We start from the raw sequence: 19,288 nt of genomic DNA, 5'->3' as shown, positions 1-19,288 counted from the left end.
ATTGGCACATTTTCCTTTAGCTGCCTCCTCAGCTTTTTTTCGCAGCTCCTCCCCGGCCCTTTTCCACTTTTCTTGGGGGCCCATTGAATTTTATTGTGCGCTCAAATTGTTTTGGTATTCAAGCTTAAAGCACGCGACTGCTTCTATGCCTGTGGTTGGCCGTCCTGCAGCTCCTGCTCCTTGGTATCCTTCGGCTCCTTGTGCTTCTGTTGTTTTGCTGTTTTTTTTCCAGCTGCTGCAGGTCTTGCCAGTTACGAGTTGCGAGTGTGTGTGTGAGTGATGGTGCTGGTGTGCGTGCGATGTTTTCGTCCTCGGCGATGTTCTCCTGCCTTCCAGCGTATCCTGTTGCTTGCAAAACGCAACCAGTTGAACATTTCCAGCAGGACTCTCTGGGCCTCGGCTCCGCTCGGCTTTCAATGTCGCCCTCTCTCGCGGCGAAAGGCTTTCTCCTTTCTTGGCTGCTTTCACTCTCTCTCTCTCTTTGTGTTGTTCGGCTGTTGCTTGGCACATGTTTAACGCGCAATTATTTTGGTCCTGTTGCGCTTTTTCCAAACGCCTGTGTGCGAGTATGGGTGGCTGGCTTAGTTTGTATTCAGACAAAGTCAACTTCAAGTTGCCAAAATAACGCAATTAATTCTGTTATCGAGCACTCAAGAATACGATTAATTTTGGTTATTTTAAAAGATTTTTAAACTTGGAAATGTTTTATATTTTTTGGAAGTAACTTTAGTATTTTTAACATTACATGATTAATTGAATATTTGTCCCAATTTTTAACTTAAGTTTGCTGTTAGTTCAAATCATATTTCATTCAGAATCGATCCTACACTTTCATTTTTTCCAAACCTGTACTATTTTACTACAAAAACAGGTTGTAAAATTTTTATATTATTACTTTTTCTATTAAGAAATTTTATTTTTAATATTATAAAAATATAATTATTAACAACTTTAATGATCCAAAATTTATTCCTTATAATAATGATATAATTTTTCTAATACTTTGGTATAGCCGTATAATTTTAACCCTAAAGCCCCAAAATGTCCTGATTAACCAGATCTTACTCCTTATAATATTATAATACTCTGGTAAATCCGTATAATTTTAACCCTAAGGCCCCGTATCCTGTTTAACCAGATCTTACTCCTTATAATATTGTAGTATTCTGGAATATCCGTATAATTTTAACCCTAAAGCTCAGAACTATCTCGATTAACCAGATATTACTCCTTATAATATTGTAATATTTTCGTATATCCGTATAGTTTTAACCCTAAAGCCCCGAAATATCCTGATTAACCAGATCTTACTCCTTATAATATTGTAATATTTTGGTATATCCGAATAGTTGTAACTCTAAATCCCCAGAATAATATCCTGATAAACCAGAACTAACTAATTTTAATAATGACCTCCTATCTTTTGAAACCTATTTTATAAATTCCTTGTCATATCCATATGTTTTTCCCCCAAAACCTCTAGAACCCCGAATTGTCCCGATAACCATCTCGCTGTCCCACCATCCCCATCTCTATCGACATCATGATGGCATCGCATCAGCATCATGGCTCTGGGCATGCAACAATTATGAAAAGTCTCCACTCGGGCACCATTGTGCGCTCGTGTAGACCGAAAATCGGCATCGTCAGCTGAATCGGCGGTTTTGGACGAGCCGAGTGGATAGAGAGCGCGCACCTTGTGGCAAGTGCGTGGGCGTGGGGGGCGGGGCATGTGCCTGCATCCGCATCCAGGGAAATCGCTTAGCTGTTGCTTTCGTGTGCGACTTGGCAAGGTGGAAATTGATATTACTTTTTAATGCTGGGCCAGCTGGTGGGGCAGCACTTCCAGTGAGCGACAGGGAGGGGTCTATACCGAGCAGCCCCAGTGCGACAGAGAGCGAGAGATGCAGACAGAGAGAGAGAGGCAAGGCAAGGACTTCGGCTCGAAGGACCAGAACGGCCAGCCTCGTCACAGTTCGAGTTGAGCCGTCTCGCGAGCAGGACACCAAACGCGGAGGCTGACATATCCTGTGGCCAGGAACTTCCACTTGGGAACCAGGAACCCAGGCCCTACAGAACCCATATAGCTTTTCTAACTAACTTCTCCCGGCCAAGGTGTGCGTGTGCGCGAGTGTGGCGGTGTGTGTGCGTGTGTCCCTGTGCGTGTGCGTGTGTGTGCGTAGCCGTGTTGCTGGCCAAACAAAAGCCAAAATAAGTGACAAATAAATTTGAAACAGCTCTTAACGCACGCTACCCGAAAATATATACATTTTACGTTGAAAAATATTACACTTACTTTCAATCAAAAACAAAAAAAATTTTTGGACCAGCAGGTGAGTTAAATCAGTGTGTGTGTTAAAACTGGTTGTTATGAAAGGACTCGCGCGGCAGGCTAGCAAATAGTTTAATTTCCGGTCTGGCCATCAGGCGCACATCCGGTTTCAGTTTTATTTCCGTCTGTGCTCACTGCTCATTCACATGTGCAAGGATATAGGCTGACAATTCCTGAATTCTTTTCATAAAATAGTGAAGGATTTTTAGAGCTGAAATTTTAATGGTGAAAATTTGACAGGCTTAAATTTGACAAGTCGTTCTTTAAACTGGAACTACAAATATTATAGTTTTTAGAAACTGATTAATTCCTGGGTATTTAATGTTTTTTTAGCCTTGGTTCCTAATTGCAAACTTTGTATATCCTTGAGAAGTTCTTTCCAAATCCAAAAATGGAATCCAAAAGCCTGGGCTTAAACATTGTAAAATACCATTACCCCAGAGCTATTGATTCTTGTTGGGAGCCCCCACTCCAACTAATTCCAAATGTATTAACCAGGCTTATGCCTTAGCCCTTGGGGGCTTAGAGAAAAGACGGAGGCCCAACACCTTACGGGCTGCGAAATAAAACAACTTAATGAAGCAAGAAATTGAAAACATTATCAAGGCGATTAATTATTGATACTTTGATGTAGCTGGCCCTCGTCTAATTAATTTATAATTAAGTTAAGCATCTGCCCGGGGCCTTCTTGGATTTCCTTGGTCCTTGGCGCTGAGCTTTAAGTTCTGGATGAGGATAAGGATAGGGGGGCAACTTTAAGCTGTCTCCGCCACCTGGTTCGGCAATTCCCTTCGATTGAGACTTTATGAACGTGACCCGCCTGCCGTATCGATGGCAATCAGTTTGGCTTGGGAGTGGGGATTGGCTAATGCCTTCTTCTGGCCAGCCAACTGTCATTACTCTTGGCCCTAATCCCTGCCAAAGTTTGCTCCGATCCAAGACCAAAGCCCGAAACCCAGGGCCCAGTTCCCAAAAGCTACAACCCCTGCACTTACACCTGCCTCTGTGTCTGGTCGAGGTCTGCTCCAGGGTGCTTTTATTACGCCATTTTAATTTAGATTCCTATCAATCAGTAATAAGCATTTTGTCCACCCGCACAGACAAAACAAAAGCGTAAAAAAAGAAAAGATATTAGCCATTAAGGTCAGGGGGGGGCATTAGCTTAATATCCGCTTGATTTTTATTACAAAAACTTCATTTTATCGCACTTTACCATTGAGTGGGCAACGCAAAGTTGGGGTTTCAAAATGACTAAAATTTTAAAGCCAAGGTAAATGACTTTAATGCCTGGCTTTCAGAACTTGCCACATTATTATGCATTAAACGGTTATTTTACAGAAGTCCGTAGATTAGATTGAATTTCATTTTGGGTTTTCTCCTGAATTTGAATTAAATTAAATTTGTTGACAATTTTCATCCACTTGTTATTGCAGAAAATATATTACTATCGGCTTTGCCGAATTAGTGAAAGTGTTATAATTGATTTACAAAATGTAATTAAGTCCAATGTTATGAATGGTAATGTAATTTGCTTGTGAAACTAAATTAGATTAGAAATTAAATTTACAATATTAGAACTTTGCGTTCATATGAAACTTTCAAATAGATAAATCAATAGCAGTTATTTTAAATAAATTTCAAAAAGCCTATATCAGTAGTAGTCAACCAAATATTTCTCATATACCAAGAAGGAAAACATTTGTTAAAAGTCAATCCCATATTTAACAAATTACTTTGATTGCTTTTACAAGAATCACAATTTGTATTGATATTCCCAACTGTTTTGGGCGAAAGTTTTTATGGGATTCGAAAGGAGTAAACAAAGTTGTTTAGTTTTCCTGTTTTCAGCGGATATGCAAATCGGGCGGCAAAACTCATTTCAGATTCCACACAAAATCGCCAGCAACAAGACAAGGGAAAAGTTATCCGCAAAACAACAAATACAAGGGAAAAGTGATGAAAACAAAAAAAAGAAAACTCATTCGGATCGTTTGCATAAATTTGCGTCTTATTTTGTTGGCAATTTATATGCGCAGCCGAGTGACACACGCATTTTAATTGAAAGCAAATAAAAGACTCCATAATACATAATATGACAAGCCGTAATCCTGACAGCAACAGTTATGCATGCTGACAGCTCGCAGCGGAAAATGTGGGGAAAAGCGGGCCAAGAACGGAGGGAAAAAGCAGTGGAAAAGCAGGGGAAAAGCGGGGGAAAGTCGGAAAATGGACAGCAGGCAAATGCTGACAGGCTGGCCATCCCAGTGAACTTAATGGCATTTTAAACAACTGAACGTTGGCCAGTTTTCCCATTTTCCCGCTTTTCCACATCCCCCCCCCATGTCTGTCGAAATGTTTTCATTAATGTCGTCTCCAAAGTCAAAGTGTTTAAAATGTTGAACACGCTCGGGGCATATCCTTTTTGCCCATTACACATTACACATACGCCCCGTGGTCCCCGCAAAAGGATTAAGCCCTTTGTTTTGGGCCCTGCTTAGCCATGTTTGCTTTTGGCTTTGGCTTACCCTGGTTGCGCTTTAATCAAAAGCAAAAATTAATTAACTTTATTCCCGACTCCCGTTGGCTTTATCTCTTATCTCACTCGCCGCGTGTGCACTGAATAATGAACGGCTCCCGGATTGCCAGATGCAAAATACCAAATTGCCGCTTCATTTGCACAACAATTTTTAATAAAGCATCAGAAGCGGCAGCAGCAAAGTGAGCGAATTTTTTCCCGTCGACGGCTTTTGACCGGGTTTTCCGGACGCAAACAAGCGGAGGGCCCAAAAAAAAAAAATCCGGGCCAAAGATAAAAAACGCGTAAACAAATAACCGACATAAAGCGCATAAAGTGAATGATGCTGGCCACAGGCACAAATATTTATTTTACATTTTTAAATAAGTCACTCACATTTGTTGTATTTGGCTTTATGCGGACATCCCATTGGGTAGGTACAGAAAAAACTGGTGCAGAGCAAAAAATTGATCGGCTTAAAGCTGTTATTTACAAGGTTTTTATCTGATTAAATATGTTTACTCACTAAATGAATTCTTGGTAGTAATAGCAAAAAAGTTATGTTGATTATATTAAATAATGAAATGTCCTGTTTAATATTTATACATAATTCAATATTTATGTAACTTTAACAAAGAACATTTACCATGTGTTTCCTTTAAGAACATGAGTGTAGCGAAAGTAAACCTTTTGAATGTTGTGATATAAATACTAGATGATTTTTTTAAAGTCGTCGTTTAAAGTAAAAAGATTTTGAATATCAAAACATGTTCCTACATATAGTAAATATATTATTATTCAAAATTCTTTTTCAATGTTATTATTTAAAAAAGATCTAGTTCACTAAATATTCTTAAATTTTTCTTTGAAAAATTGAGAAATAGTATATTATTATACCACCATAGTTACATCTTTAACTTAAAATTTTACAATTTTGGTTTTTGGTCGTTTATTGATACTAAATCACTTATTAAATTAACTTTTCCTATCCCCATTCCCAATTGATGATGTTTTTAAAGTCGTCATTAGAAATAGGTAAAAAGATTTTGAAATATCAAAAAGGGTTTCTACATATAATAAATATTTTATTATTTAAAATTCGTTTTCGATGTAAATAATTAAGAAAGCTCTAGTTCACTAAATATTCTAAAATTGTTCTTTAAATCGTTTATCGGAAATATTATATTATAATACCACCATGGTTACTTTTTTAACTTAGGGTTTTAAAATTTAGGATTTTAGTCATTTATTGATATTAAATCACTGATTAACCATTTTTATCCACTTTCTAAATATATATCTAACTTTGTCGCTGTGCATCACAATACGGATTGCTTGCAGTGGGGAATGTAATTAATTGAATTTCGTTGGCATGTCCACTCATCACGGAAGTCAGGAGGGCTTCCATTTTTTTTGTTTCCTCCTTTTCGTTTGTTACGCATGCAAAAATGTGCAAAGTGCAGGCTTACGTAGAAAAAAATGGGAAAAGGGTTCTAAGTGGAAGGAGTAGAAGGGCTTTGGGTGGGAAAATACCCCCACATTTTTCCTTTTTTCCCACCCACAGGATGCTGTCATGCATTCGCAATCGCTCCGTTCACTTGTCGTTCGCACACTCCTCTATTTACTTTCTGCGGCTCGACGAATTCTCAATTAAAATGTTTACCCAGAGTTCTGGAACTCTGGCACCGGAAAGCAGTTTGGAGCCGCTCTTGTTCACTGGTAATTTGCATATGCGGATGCGTGACTGTTACCCGAAAATACAATTTCTCGTTAAGGCCCCATAAAAAGCAACTATCCAATGGAACGGGGTGGAAAAAAGTGTTGGCTGGCAGAAATAAATTACACTTTTTCGCTCGTTTTTAATCCTGAAAATGTTGAATTATATCCGGGAAATAAAATGAACTCTGAGTGAATTAAAGTCAGCTTTGACGTAAATTACTTTTATGTCTTGTAGCTTTAACAGGATTTCGAACTTTTCGACAGAACACGAAATTAATTCTATTATAGTTCGTGTTAGGGATAGTGTTTTTTACCATGTAATAAATTTTTCCAACATGAATATGATTAACATATCCTGAAATAATTTTTTCTTTACCTCTATAAATCTGAGAAATTTAGTTATCTCGTTAGCAAAAATAATTTACCTATCTCCCACGCCTGAACATTACTTTATTTGACAGTCTAATTTAGATAATTCTCTTTGTGAGCTTAAGAAATCCAAAGGAATCCGGCCCACTTGCCTTAACTTGGCCAAATCGCCGCCACCGAGACAGTGACAAAATGCTACAAATTTTACAATTTCCTTGCTCCATTTAAAGTCTCGTTCTTGATCCACGTTGTCCGCCGGCTGTTGGCGTTGTCATTACCGTAACGCGGACTATCCTTAATATCCGGCCCACACAAAAAGTGAAGAGGAGGCGGGGCCCAAGGACCAGGGAATAGGGATATATAGGATACATAGGATATCCAGGCAGACAGCGACAGAAGGTAGATAACCAAGGCAAAGCGTTACTTGGCCGCCCTGTGTTTACATTTTGTTAAACGCGACCCTGACCCGCGTCCCACTCAGCCGGAGCCATCCTAGCAGATCCCACCAGCTCCTTCCAGTCCCTTCTCTATACCTTCTCAGTCCCTTCCCAGTCCCTTCTCATTCCCTTCCCAGTCCCTTCCCATTCTCTTCCCTGTCCTTTTCCCCAACGTGTAATCGCTCAAAGCAGCTGATAATGGCTCCACTGGCTGCTGACGCCAGGCCAATCCTGCCAGTTCAAACACACTCAAAAAAATATTTTTCTAGCATTTTTAAAAGGTTCTTGAACAGCTTGAACATAGTATTTCATTTTGGTTGACATCTTTTGTACGTTATTTAAATGTATATATATATGTTAATTTAATTTTTCCGTAAAGTAGTTACAAAATAAAAGACTAGAGAAATAAAAGGATTTGCATTAACAAATTTTTTTTATAAGCCAGTATGAAGTATATAACTTTATTATAATAAAGTTAGCTACACTCGAAAGAAGAATTTTCTCGAATTCGTAAAGGATTTTAGTTCCTCATTAGCTTTTACATCTGTTAATAGATGGTACAAATTTTTTTATTAACATCATTCCAAAGTAGAATTTGTATTATTAAAGTATTCCTTAACTTGTGAAAAATTAAATCATTACAATTTTTTAAGGGGTTCTTGATATTTTCAACTATGTACTAATGATGTTATATAACATTTTTTCACTAATCCCTTAATAAGGTAGATTTTTTTGTATAATTAAAGTAAGGACCACTTTTTCTGTGTGCCCAGTTGGCAAACAAAATTTGCCGCATTGTTTGGCATTTCTTGCCCTCGGTTCTGCGCAAAATTGACATTTTATGCCCTTTCTATGGGTCGAATGGAGTGAAGTGGATTTTCCTATGGGTGGACTGCCGTATTGCTTTGGCTCGGAACGGATCGACTGGGGATGGGCTGGTCTAATGAAATATTTGAGCCAGCTAAGAGTCGTGTTATGAGTGCAGCTTACGCTTTATGCTTTGATTAATGTAATTGGCGCCCGAGGGTCACGGTTACAGGGGAATCAGACATTTTGAACCGCCTGAACTGGCTGAACTGGCCCAACTGGTCGTGTTGTGTACCCCAGATGATTAATGCATGTGCCCATCGGAAGGGCAACAGGCTGAGCTTAAAGTTCAACAACAAAAATGCCTCCCGAGATGGCCGAATGCCCAAAATCGAAAGTAATTTTACTGAAATGTAAAAGTTTTAGAGCGGAACCTTGGGTCCAAACGGCCAGCAGCAGCAGCGAGCTGTTTGCCTAAAGTTTTAGGTAAATTTTCCTTATTTTTGCCTGGTTTTCCCCTTTTTTGTGGGCTGACATCCACCGATATCGCTACAATGCAATGTGGAAACCGAGAGCCGAGCAACAGTTTGGCGAAAAGTTGGCACAAACATTTATCAAACGAGCTAAGCAAAACTTTTCCTACCCCCCGAAAAGCGCTGTAAAAAAGGAAATGGGGCAAAACTATTTGCGGTTCGTTGACAATAAAATACCCTTTATGGGTAAGTCATCTTGTGAGCAGTCATCCTGGGTTTCGGGTAGTAAATAATTTTGGGGTCTTATTATTGCATAAATATTCGCCTCAATTTGGGTTCATCTGCCATCTGAGGCTATAACTTTCTTATCGGAATGTATTCAATTTAGTTTGATTGCCTGCGCAGGGTATTAGTATCTCATCCCCAAGTTGGCTTGACGTTTTCTCTTTTTCGTTGTTTGGCTTGTATGGTGTCCCTACAAAGTCGACATTTTTTCACTTTGTTGTTACTGGTTTCGTGGCTGTGGCTCCTGCGGTTTTGCGGGTATCCTTGTATCGCGATGTTGCCACAGCTCATGTGCAGGACGCAAATTACAAGGCGGTTTGTGCCAGTTGGGCAATTGCCGCTCCCAAAAACAGCCAAAAGGATTGACAGTTATTAAAAATGAAACGAGGCAATTACGTTCTGGTTTTGTTGCCAGTTGTTTTTGAGGCGTGTTTTTCTGGCATGTTTAACGGGCGCTTACATTTGCATACTTCTCGGCGCGGGCTGTCTGTGTGTGTGTGTGTTAACAGCAGGGTGGACCAGAGCCAGAGTACTTTCTAGAAATTTATAGTCCTTATCTTGACCTATTAAAAATTATTATATGGGAAAAATAAGAACAGAACCTAAATATAATAATTTGCGAGTTTTTTTAGGAGAGATACTAAAGGTGTCTAAAAGTATGCAATGAAAAGAAACTCCGTTTTTTTGAAAGGACTTAAAAAATATCGTTGCATACGAGGGCTGTGTCTGTGTGTAATAACAGTAGGGTGGACCAAGGATTTTCTAGAAATTTAAAGTCCTTATCACGATCTATTAATATTTGTTATATGGGAAAATTAAAAACAGGACCTAAATATAATAATTTTTACGTTTTTTTAGGAAGTTAGAAGAAATAAGTATTTGTTTTTTTAATAATATTATTGCATACTTCTAGACACCTTAACTAAGCTTTCACTTAATTCCAAAGGACCACCCTAATGTTCCTTTATTTGTTTGTTTGTCTGAGTGCTCCTTTGTTTGTGTTTGTTTGCGTGGCCCTGCATATGCTGATTGGTACCAAGCCTTCGTCTTATCGCAGGGCCTTTAAAATTGCCAAAGCCAAACGGCAAAACTCGAAACTTTTCACTTTTGCTGCTGAGCTTGGCCATAAATCAAATATGTGTTTAAATTTAGCTCGTTTTATTTTTTTCCTTTTTGCTTGAGTCATTTTTCATGGCGCAGCAACATTTTTGTGGCGCATTAAGCATCGTTTTTTGGCAAATTCCGGCCGACCCATTCCCGGGCAAATTGAATTCCGTATTTCTTTTCTGCCACAGACCTTAGTTCACTTTATGTGCAGTCATTTTTGTTGGTCGATGAGCCAGCCATCCAGCGAAATCCCAGGCGTGTGCTTAGCCAGAAAATGAACGAAAACGACGAGGAGGACGTTAGCGAAATATAAAGCTCGGGGTCGACTGACTGGCCATATGCCAACGTCTGTTTGAGCCACTCCCCTTACGAGCATATGTAGAGTGGGCCAATTAAATCGATGGAGTGGGGGTTCTGTTATCCGACCGACTGTTGCTCCTGGCGGACTTAAACACAGAGAGAAATGGGGTTTAAAGTCATACACTCCACAAGTCAGCAAAGCTAAGTGGCTTTACTGAAAAAAGCTCTACAAAAGACATGCTTAAACCGTATTATAACCAATAATTATATAAATCTGTAGAACTGGAAGAATTATAAGGTAAATACTGAAGAATACAACTTAAATCACCAAAATCTTGAAAACTTTCATTTACGTGCTTAAAAGTATGCTGTGGTAAAGAGAATGTGGTGTTTTAAAGTTTATCCCGTCTTGAAGTAATTTGTTGCATACTTTTGGGCCCCTTTATACGACCTTAAAGCTCTTGAAATTTTCCTAGTTACAAAATAGTATCAGCCTGCCCTCTACAAATTGCTTAATTTAAGAAAGTTTTCCTTTATTTTAAGCCAGCCTTTTTGCCCTCAGTGATGTTGCTCAACTTACACTTCCGCAGATAGCGAGAAAGTGAAAACTTTGCATAATAATGAGCAGTTTATTTGATAGCGTGGGTGTGTGTGTGTGTGTATGCACGATTGTGTGAGTGGTTTCCGGTTACAAGGTCCTGACTTGTTCTTTTCCAGATTTTCATCTGGCCACCCACAACAAACGAAGCCGAATTCAAAGGCCCGAAAAACTTGGCCGGATTCTCGTGTTTTTCTTCCATTTGCTGCAAAAATTGTTTCGTTGTTTTGCTAGCTGCGCCGCTTTTATCAGATTAGTCCTCTTTTTTTTCTTGAGCGAAAAAGGGAGAATTACTTTTCTGGAGGCCATCGATTTAAGGTTCTGCACCTGAAGTTTCACCCAGAAGTTTAGTTCACTGCTCAACTTGAGGATGGTTAAGAAAACAAATGTTTGGTTTCTTTCGAGCAAGTTTCGTTTGTTTTTGGCCATGTGTGTACGCTCTGTGTTTTAAGTGGCTCTGTTTGCCATGCACTTTGTCTGCTGTCCGAGGAACTTGTTTGTCCAGGTCCTGGCATGTGGTGCAACCACCGCAGGAACACCCAGAAACCACCCAAAAACCCCCTGGAAACCACCCGGAAACCACCCACACAGACACTGGCACAGCAGGCGCTGCTCTTGCCAAACAAAACGCACATCAAATTTGCATAATTTTGCCCAAAGTAACGTTTTGCACAAACAGAGGGAGCAACATTCGCATTCCACAAGAGCCGCTTTCCTTTTTCCCGCCCCCCCGGAAAATCCTTTGCCCCAGCAACAGGCTGGCAGTCCAAAAATGCGTGTTACTTGTGGAGCGCATTAGTTGGTAGATTTTATGACCCGTTTTGCATTTAACATGTGCCAAGCCATGAAATCTGTTCCCGAGGTCCTTGGGCTAATTAAAGATACAGTTTGCCAGATCTAACAATGATTTTTAAATGAGCTGTCGGCGACAGGATGTGCGGTGTGGAAAATTAGTGAAAATGGGGCAAGAGGGGTAAGGAAAATCTCAGATGGCAAAGGCAGCATGTTTGCGTGGGTGGCACTGGAAACCCAATGCCACCACTCTGATTGACTGCTCCTGTCAACTTATTAAGTCGAAAATGTATGGAAGCGACCCCCACGCAGCTCACACTTCTCGAGTGAATTATTAGCATTTCTAAAAATACCTTGGGAGCTGCGTGGGAAAGCAAAAAGCTTGTCAGATTTACTCTAAATAATGTTCCCAGCGTTCTGGGTCAAAGGTTCTACTGTTTCTAGGCACGAGATGCCTTCTGTGGTTTTCATATTTTGAGAAGATGAACTTAATGAAATCCCGGAAGTGGGAAGCCCCATTTTAACATATAATTAATGGTATTAGATTTCAAGATGGTAACCTTCGCAGTGTTTAAGTAATATATACACAAAAAAGGTTATATGCTTATAAATACTATATCCAATCAATCTTTGAAAATAATCCGTACATAAAGGCAGCTACAACAACTACACAACACACCAATGTATTTAATCCGAAAGTAATGTTCATATTTTCTAACATTTATGTTAAATATTTATAACTGTCAAGAATACCTAAAAATGCTATCATAAATTGCATTAATAAGTACAAGTCAAAATCTATATTTAATAATAAATAAAACTTGTTGACTTGTAGTTGGAGAAGCTATTTGAAGAATAACAAATATTCAAGGTCAAAATAAACCTAGAAAAGGCTTTCGGTAGCATTTTCCTGAAGGTCCTTTCGAAATAAGCCGCGTACAAAAACACAATTCAAGTCCGGGCGCTGTAAATAAAATACCCGAGGTGCGTCTAGCCCTCGTGACCTTAGGCCTACAAAGGTTCCCTGTGCGGATATGCTCTTGTGTTCATTTTTATAACCATACCGCCAGTCACGTTGCCTTGACATTGAGTGCCGCGCCAAATGTTAATGATGTGGCCCTAGCTCTGGCTGCACTTGTTGAGCCCCTCGGGCTGAGTTGGCCACACTTGCAGGCCAGGAATGGAAATGGATGTGGATGTGGATGTGGATGTGGATGTGGATGTGGGAATGTGAATCGTTTGTGGCAACCTGGCATCCTGCAAAACCTGCCATCCAGGCACTTTGCGCCCCGACAATCCGTATTGATTATTGCGTTTATGGCTGGCAACTGGAGCATAAAGGCGAAATCAAACACTATGTGTGTGTGCTAGAGTGTCCTGGCAGCGGGGACCTTAGGTCCTGGCATTGTGGTCCTGCCTCGCACCAAGTGCAAACACAAATACGAGGCGAGGCAAGTCGCAGCTGTCTTTGATAGCAGGTAAATCAATATTTTCCAATATAAACGCATGGAGGCAATATGTTTTTGTGTCTCTGGGCAAAAATCTTTAGCCAAACGAAGGCAGCTCAAAGGATCCCGCATGCAAATCAAAGTCTTTTTCCTTTTTATTGTAAATATTATAAGGAAAATGGAGGAGGGGGTAGAAAAGCACTTATTGCATATACGCACTGTGGGTGGATTTATTTTTCGGAAAGTAACAACTTTAAACCTATAAAATGTTACTTTACTTTCTTTTCATGTAAGATATTCTTGCATTTAATTCTCATTTGTTTAATCGATTCTTAAAGGTAAATGTGTTAGATATTGTTTTAAATTGTAAGAAATAAAATATTGTAAGTACATTGAAAAGGAAGGAAGAAAGACATATTGCGTATACGCACTGGGGGTAGATTTTTTATAAGAAAATAAAATCTTGTAAACTTTAAAATGTCTATATATTTTTTCTTTTTAAATAAGGTATTCAACATTTTAACTTAAGGTAACATCCTAGGCATTAAATGTTTTATCTGTCTTAGCACATTTCAATCCTAGTTCTTCTTCCGTAAATCTGCCTTAGAACGAAAGCATTAGAATTGCAGAAATCATCGATGAATATTTCATTTGTAAGTCTGATTGACGAAAACTCTCTCGTCCATGAATGTGCCCCGAAACCCTTTCTACATAAACGAAACTCCGAAACTATGTATTCAAGGACTTTTTGATTTTGATATCTGATTGCCAGGGATGTGAAGCAATTTGGTTTTCCCAGTAGACTCCCTTTTGCGAGAAAATTCCACTAGTTGATGTTCCTTAAGGGGGGCGGCTTTGAATTGCAGCCTTGGCTTTTTCCCGGAACCAACTAGAGTGCGGAAAAACATTTCCAAGAACGGGAAGCGACGAGGCGCCTTTATTGGGGCACTTTAGTCCGCTCATTAGGCAGCAGCTGCAGCAAGTGGCAGCTTAAAATGATATTTATATAAATGCTTTGTGTTGGCAAAGGATAATGTGACTTCGGGACGAACCCCTTTCTGGGATGGCTGGAATATAAATTGTGGCTCTAATGGCAGGAATGCCGATGTCTGTGACCCGGAGACACAGAAAACACGTAGCATGCTGTCAGTTTTCCACTGCAATGGTGTGCTGCATCTTATGGCCTGCTTATTAAGCTCCTGGCCTTTTCCATTTTCCATTTACAAGCAGCTGTCATTTGGCATGCCTCGCTGCATTCTGGCTACTTTTCCTTTATTTTCCAGCTCTTTCATTATTATTTATTATTTCGAGGAAATGGCAGGGGGAAGAGGAGGCTAAGTTTACGCCTTGAGTAAACATTATTAAAATTGCCAGCGTTGCTGGGAAATCCGAAAATAACCATAGCACCCAGGCGGAGTGTGGACTGTCGAGTGTCGAGTGGAATGGAAATTGTCATTTTCATTTTCATTTTCATGTGAGGAAAACCAACCGCACACACACACACACAGAAGCGCAGTGAAAAATGGCAGCCAAGGATATTATTATTGCTAAGCTAAAGTGGACACACACAGGGATATACCATACATATCTATGGGATATGGGAACTTGTTGCTTCGGCTTCTTTATCCCCGTCGTGCGCGCTGATTATCCTGTTTTCTTTCTCCCTTCGGGTTTATTAGAAAACTGTCAGCAACTCTCCGCATGCTCCGGCGCACACTTGACATTTATTTATGCAAAAATGTGAAATCATTTGTGAAACTTGCCGTCAACGCACAGCCTCCACATCCACATCCATATCCACATCCATTTCCATGGCCACCCACAAAGGCCATCAAAGGGGACTCAATTCCGAAAGGGATCCAGATCCACGCCTCGTTGAATGTTGCCTACAACTCGGTGGTGGACCATAGAAAAAACTGCGGTCCATGAATCAAGCCTTTTTTTTTCTCTTTCTTTCCTCGCCGCCCTCGCATGGCAAAATTGTGGCTCGAAAAAAGTCACTCCACAAGTGAATGGCTTTCTCTTTTTTTTTTATTTTCCACTTTGAGCTTTTCCTGCTCAGAAAGAGTGGGTGCTAATAACTTATGATTGGATTAAAAACTTCGCTTAGCTTTCGCTGGCCACAACAATTTCTAGGAATTTATTAATACTGCTGCCATATGCAGACTAAGTGATTTGAGCTTCTGAATTCTATGGTCTTCTGTTGAATATATTTCGTATTGGTTTCAATTTAGAAAGACTTTGACAATTTACCAACCAAATTGACAGCAGTTGTGTGATCAGGCAAAAAATACATTTTAATCTATGTCTTTAATGAATTATAATTGATCTCGACAGTCGAAGTTTTCATGAAATCCCCTGGAGAGCTGAAAAGAAAGCAATAGTAATTTATTTCTATGCTGTTGATTGTTATATTCGGTGTAAAATATTTTATGACAGCTAAACATCTTTTTGGAAACCCCTAGAGAGTAATTTCCCTTGCCACATACTTCAAAACAAGCTATTAAGACAAGGAGAATCCATGAATCGTAGGAGAGAAGAAATGGCTTTACGCCTGATTGTATTTGTTCCACATAATCCTTGGAGCATGAACCCCCCTCGAAACCCCCTGCACAGGGGACTAATTTCTTTTGTCGCATTCAAATCAAAGGCACACGTGTGTCCGGTGCTCTTCCGCTGCCAGGAAGCGAAATCCGGCTGAAAGGATGGCTCATTAGACGAAGCGGCGCTCTGAGTGAAATACTTGTTTGCCAGCCTGGTTATTACTCCATCAGGCCCAAGTACTCTCTTTGTCATATTTTGGCTATTGAGTGATACAGTCAGTTGGCCATACGCAGGTTTTTGCCTGTAAATGGATTACAGAGAGAATAATATTGGTAAATTATTTATAATATTAATATACTGGGATTCCACAGAAGTCTCAGAGCATAAGTTTCTTATGTGCATCCAAACTGTAGGAATCAATGTGGACAGGAAACCATCAATGCTACACCACTAGAATTTTTACTAAGCATTCTTAGGGTTACTCAAATTAGTGCTATGAAGGGAGTTTACCATAAGTGGTACCGATCTGCGAAAAAATTTTTAATAATTTTTTGAACACCAGAAAATTGTTTTACAATATTGGTATGTACTTGTACTTTTGGAAAACGTTACCCGATTTTATAAGTTCAAGGAAATCTGTAGAATTCACATATGGCCAAGTTTATATTGAAATTTAAAACTAAATACTTTTTAAGCTAGTTGAGTGACATTTTCTGGCAGTGCACAACTAAAAGCCGAAACTGAAAGAGTGACTGGGAGCGGGGTCTTAACCCGAAATGCCTGGACGCATGTCGGGCGAAAATATCTTTGGCACACTTCACTTCACTTAGACAAACAAGCGGGCGACAGCGGCGCTGAAGGCTAAAACTGAATCCGAATGGAGAGGTAGGGGCAGAAGGGGTTACCAACAATGCCTGGCAGTAGCAATAGCAATATAGCCCTGTTGTTGATTGAACAAAAACAAGTTAGCAGGGGATCGAAGTGAAGTGGCTACGTGGTGGCCAGGGTTAACTTTTCGCCCAGAGCTCCCGGCACGTACGTCCAGGATCTGCAGGATGTCTGACTGACTGGCGTCCTGGCTGCCTTGCTGCCTGGCTGCCTGGCTGTCTGGCAATTTGAACGAATTTGCAGTGCTTCATAATTTCACTTCGGCCTGGCTTTTGCATACTTTCGGCCAAGTTTTTCGACTATGGCCCGTGTGCTTGAGTGACTTTGATGCTGTCGAAAATGGACTTGGTCCTGGACTTAAACCTCCTCGGCCGCCTTTGTGTAATTTATGCCCTTGTTTTTCGAGCCGCTGTCGACGACTGACAACGACAACTTCCGGCCAACAACTACAGTTCTCATTTAGTAATTTGAATAAACTTTCAACAACGCACAGCTCTAAGTCGCCCAAAGTTTTGGCCGCAGAATTTCTGCATTCTGAATGTGCCACTTGAACGTAACGAGGATGTCCTGTGCTGAAAAATATGCCCACACCCTGGCTATAGGACGGTATAACTATGGTATCCTTCAATTTCCGCATATACAATTTGCTGTTGCATGGCTGAGGACGCCAAAAGAAGAAGGAGCATTGTGAGGACTTGAATGCCCCAAGGGAACGCGCGACCGCAGCCCAGTTGGCCAACTTTCATAATTACGAGAGTAACGACAACAGCCACAAGAAGAAGGCTTCAGATCCAGCTATATAAAGTATATATATATATATACCATATACACATAGCATTATAGCAACACAGCAACAGGGCCGCAAATGCCGCAGCCGTCGAAAAGTTTCCAAGTCAGCCGAATTTATGATAGAAATATACTTTCTCTGCACTTTGGGGGCTTAGTAGGTACTTAGTACCCGGAGTAAATGGAGAAAAGTCAGCTGTTGTGATAAAGTATTAATAGAGAGGCCATTTCACCAAGGGCCCATTCAAACAGAATCGATAATGGCCAGTGTCATAAGCTCTCAATTAAATTTACATATTTCTTAGATTAAAAAAGAAACCATAATTATATCGATTTTTAAAAATTAGCTTAAAATATTCTCTACGGGGGGAAATCAAATTTATTGTAATAAAGATTGATTCCATTTGAATGTAAATTGATGAATTCGAAGCGATGGCTTGCGTGATTGCAGTTTTGGCGGAGAGCTTTCCGCCCCACATTTCACATTCGACAGCTGTCTAATGCCAGGACATGCTCACAACAATTCTCCCCTTCCCACATGTCCTTGCAGAGCTCCTGCGCCCGATTTCGAATCGAAAGCCAAAAAACCGAATGCACATCGACGGCGCCCAATAAATCGAGCAGCATGATTCCGACTCGGAGAGGCTGATGATGATGATTTAGGATTGGTTAAGGATCTGGAACTGTAGGTGTAGCCACAGTCGAATTCCCGAAACCGAATTCGAAGCCCAACCTGCAGATGAAGCTGAAGGCGGTGGCTGGAGAACGGAAATGAAATCAAATCGCACAGGTAATTTGTTGCCACAATGGCCAGATGAAAGGCCTACCTACTACTTACTGCGGTTTTTTTGGGTCCACACGGAAAAATATTAAGAAATCTATAGATTTATCATTGCTAAAAATAAAATTTCACATATACATATAGATATTTGGCATTTAAATGGTATGCTATGTACCTACACAGAGAAAATTATGACGTTCTGAAATTGAGTATTTGTATTCTCAATTTGAGGATGTACTCAATTTAAGTACAAAATTTGTGGAAAAAGCTCATGTTGAGAAAAGCTGCACTCATTTTAAGAAAAAGGACTTGAATTGATCGCAAAATTCTAGGTTTGAGGAAATGTGTTCTTAAATTTCCAACTTGAGAATTAATATTCTCATTATGAGTAACCGATAAACTCAAAAATGAGTTGCGAATTCTCATAAGGAATTCTAGAGAATTCCGTTCTGCGAACGAGACAAGAGATGAGCGGCCTTTAGTTCGTTGCGTATATGGTTGTCTCTCTCTCATTAATAGGTGTGTAAAGTGGTGCGCGCTGCATTTGTGTGACTGTCATTTGCCGTGTGATTTAGCAAAGTGAAGACGTGCGCGTAACTCAAAGCTAAACCACTATTTTAGTGAAATGGACATTCGTGCGAGGGTAAGTTTTTTAATTTAAACTGTGTTTATAATGTGCTAAACAATGATACAGTAACCAAACACTGCAAAAATATTGCCAAAGCGTGTACATTAATATGTTTGTATGTGTGATTGTAAGTGGCGTGAAGCAGTCTAGTTTAGTTAGTTTCTACGTACATACATTGTACATACATACATGCACATATAATTAAATATAATATTAAATGTACATTTAATAACATTCTAATTTTATTGTTTCATATATATGCATATATATTTACAATATTTGCTAACAATAAAGTTTTCTATTTCAGCCTCTTTGCTCTTCGCTAGACCAGACAGCTAAGCAAAAAAATAATAACCTAGAACACGGAACATGTATATATATAACTGTATTACAAAATAAAATAAAAAAAATATTTTACCCTATTTCTGGGAATGGGTGGCGCGGGTTTAAGTGCAAAAGTTCTTCATTTGAGAATTTAG

At 39.7% G+C, this 19,288-nt stretch overlaps 1 protein-coding gene across 5 annotated transcripts in view; it reads left to right on the top strand.

Moving 5' to 3' along the window:
* The first annotated feature begins 1,982 nt into the window (after positions 1–1,982).
* Positions 1,983–19,288, top strand: part of LOC119555190 (regulating synaptic membrane exocytosis protein 2) — a 67,361-nt gene continuing 50,055 nt past the window's right edge. For 3 of the 5 annotated variants that reach the window (XR_005219869.1, XM_037866444.1, XM_037866443.1), the window contains exons 1-2: positions 1,983–2,333; positions 17,951–18,190. The gene's annotated coding sequence lies outside the window, so the exon portion shown is untranslated. The remainder of the gene's footprint in view (positions 2,334–17,950; positions 18,191–19,288) is intronic. The other 2 variants (XM_037866446.1, XM_037866445.1) reach the window with 1 other exon arrangement.

This window comes from Drosophila subpulchrella, chromosome 3L (assembly GCF_014743375.2).
Source record: "Drosophila subpulchrella strain 33 F10 #4 breed RU33 chromosome 3L, RU_Dsub_v1.1 Primary Assembly, whole genome shotgun sequence".
In the NCBI taxonomy this organism is placed as follows: Eukaryota; Metazoa; Arthropoda; class Insecta; order Diptera; family Drosophilidae; genus Drosophila; species Drosophila subpulchrella.
This window is presented reverse-complemented; position numbering and strand designations above follow the sequence as displayed.